The 2,755-nt window shown below is 41.0% G+C and overlaps 2 long non-coding RNA genes across 2 annotated transcripts in view; one reads left to right on the plus strand and one right to left on the minus strand.

Moving 5' to 3' along the window:
• Nucleotides 1-1,370, plus strand: part of LOC102767852 — a 102,319-nt gene extending 100,949 nt beyond the window's left edge. The window contains exon 3 of the long non-coding RNA XR_436495.2: nucleotides 1,092-1,370. This is a non-coding gene — a long non-coding RNA (uncharacterized LOC102767852). The remainder of the gene's footprint in view (nucleotides 1-1,091) is intronic.
• The window catches only part of LOC102768039, a 603,801-nt gene that overhangs the window by 338,873 nt on the left and 262,173 nt on the right, over nucleotides 1-2,755 (minus strand). The gene's annotated exons all lie outside the window — the stretch shown is intronic.

Here is a 2,755-nt window from a genome sequence, read left to right on the forward strand (position 1 = left end):
TTAGACGCCTGGTAAAGAGCCTGAGAGGCAGGTGGACATTCTGAGACCATGCTCTGGGTGCACCTGTGACAGCACCCTTCCCTCCCTGACACAGAGAGCACCTTCTCATTCTCTCAGACCTGGTGCCGGGCCAGGGTGCACCTCTTCTGTGAAGTTTGCCAAAACCACCTGGTAAGATCAGCACTGTTTATATAAACCAAGTGAGGTGCATTGGCGGGGGGTGGGGTCGGAGATGACTTTGATGTGAGGGGCTAGACACCTTGTCATTTATAAAAAGAAACAACAAAAAAGTTAAAAGAAGTGAGCATCTTAACCTGAGGATGAGAAAAAATGGAGTAGGGAGAGAACCATGACAGCTTTGTCAAATAGTTAATGGAATACCAGGTAAGGTTTTCATCCATGTACTGTGTTCCCTAAAGTCTTTTGGAACAAGACAGAACATTCATTCGTTGGTTCACTAGTGCTGTGGTCGATCTGAGGAAATGAACGGTGAGCCAAAGCAGTCACCAATCTGAGGGCGGGACACATACACCTCACAGGAACAACGGAGTCAAAATAAAAGATCACACAACTAACTGGAACATTGAGATAAGGGCTTCAAATAATGGGTAAATGGGATTTTATGACTTCGTACAGGACAAAACAGGTTCCAAGAAAGAGAATATGCAGGAATAAGCTTCAGTTCACTATCTGGAAGAACTTTCAAACAAACTACACACCTCAGACATGACCCCTTGAACAAGCACACTTCCCTAAAGCCTTAGATGTGCCCAGGCTGACATCAGGGCACACAAGAGTGCAGCCCTGGGTGACCTCTCAAGTCTTCCTCAGCTCTAAGAACCTGTGACTCTGTCATGCTAAACAAACTATTTTCTCAGATGGCAATTAGAACTTGCCAGGGAGAATTTCCAAGAGACTTAGAAAATTTATGCAGAAAAAAATAAGTTTCTATGTATAGGACAGTCAAGCAAAACTGAATCTCCTAAACTGCTCACTAGCACTGATGTTCTTGTCTTCCCAGCACTGATGCACCAGCACTCTGCACCTGCCTCCCAGCACTGATGCACCAGCACTCTGCACCTGCATCCCAGCACTGATGCACCAGCACTCTGCACCTGCCCTCCCAGCACTGATGCACCAGCACTCTGCACCTGCCCTCCCAGCACTGATGCACCAGCACTCTGCACCTGCCCTCCCAGCACTGATGCACCAGCACTCTGCACCTGCTCTCCCAGCACTGATGCACCAGCACTCTGCACCTGCCTGCCCAGCACTGATGCACCAGCTCTCTGCACCTGCCTGCCCAGCACTCTGCACCTGCCTCCCAGCACTGATGCACCAGCACTCTGCACCTGCCTGCCCAGCACTGATTCACCAGCACTCTGCACCTGCCTGCCCAGCACTGATACTCTTCTGTGTTACTCACTGCTCTGCAACCTCATGAGGACAGAGGATGATAGTCTTGTTCATCACTGGATCATCACTTCATGGCACATAGCACATATTAAGTATTTTTAAATGAACAAATAAATTCTATACTAAAATGTGCTAATGCAAACAATTATATATAAGTGTAGATTACTAATAAAAACTCTCTTCTACTGTTTCAAACCTTACAATTGAACTTTCTTGAATAATTCATGATTATGAAAGTCAATCACATGCCTCATGATTAATAGCTAGAGTTCCTTGTCCAAGCAGCCACTTAGTTCCATTAAAAATTAATAATTTTCTACAGAATAAATATACACTATACATAGTACATCAAGAGTTCCACTTTTAATAAGCAATTAAGTAATGCAGAAAGACTAAGAATCTATTAACTAAGTGAGAAATCCATGAACTTGCCCTCCAACTCATCATTCATTTACTAACCATTTCACTTCTAAAAATTTTAAATTATTTATCCAGGTAAAAATATACTTCTGAAAACAGAATAAATAACACTAATAGGTTGTCATATTTGGTTAACATTTGCAGGCTGACACAACGTATTTTTCTTAAGGATTTGAGATAGGCTAGTCCTTCTGTGAAATGAAGAATGCATTAGAGAAGATCAATACACAACTGAGGCACTACATGTAAAATGTTAACGCTCTATTCATTGAAAAATTATGAACCACGCTATAGAGAACTTAGCCAGATAAGAACTAAATTAAATTATTGATCTACATTCATTTTCCCCCTTTCTGTGTGACTATGTTCTGATTTTTATAACATACATTATTGCCTATACAGTAAATGAATCATCTTATTCTAGGCCCAGCATGTCTTATGACTGACAATTTTATAAAATTAATTGTCAGTTTGGTAGCATTCAGATTTATAAATGTTCCCCTCACATAAACATCTAAATGTTTAACATAAACTTGATAAGTTTTTGTAGCCTGAACTCAAAGGAAAAGAGAGTAATTTTCATTTTTTCAATGCAAATAAAAATGAAATGTTATTTTTCTCAACGTCATTTCACACCATTATGGTTCCTGATACATTTCATAGATGGGGCCAAAATGTATTAGCTTGCCTTTTTAAAACTGACTTAACTGTATTGCTAAGCAGAGTGATGCAATCAACACTGTGAATTGAAATGAAAATCATTTAAATTTTCAGACCCGAATCTTCCCCAACATGTGTAATCTCAAGCTCCACAAGCAGCTTTACCAGTAGTATTGGGGTTCCTTTAACTACAGAGGTCTTCTCCCCAGTCAGCCTCCCAAAGGACAGAAGAATGTCCTGAGTTAGGATTTTCTCTTAC

Source organism: Myotis davidii, unplaced genomic scaffold, assembly GCF_000327345.1.
Source record: "Myotis davidii unplaced genomic scaffold, ASM32734v1 scaffold189, whole genome shotgun sequence".
Taxonomy (NCBI): domain Eukaryota; kingdom Metazoa; phylum Chordata; class Mammalia; order Chiroptera; family Vespertilionidae; genus Myotis; species Myotis davidii.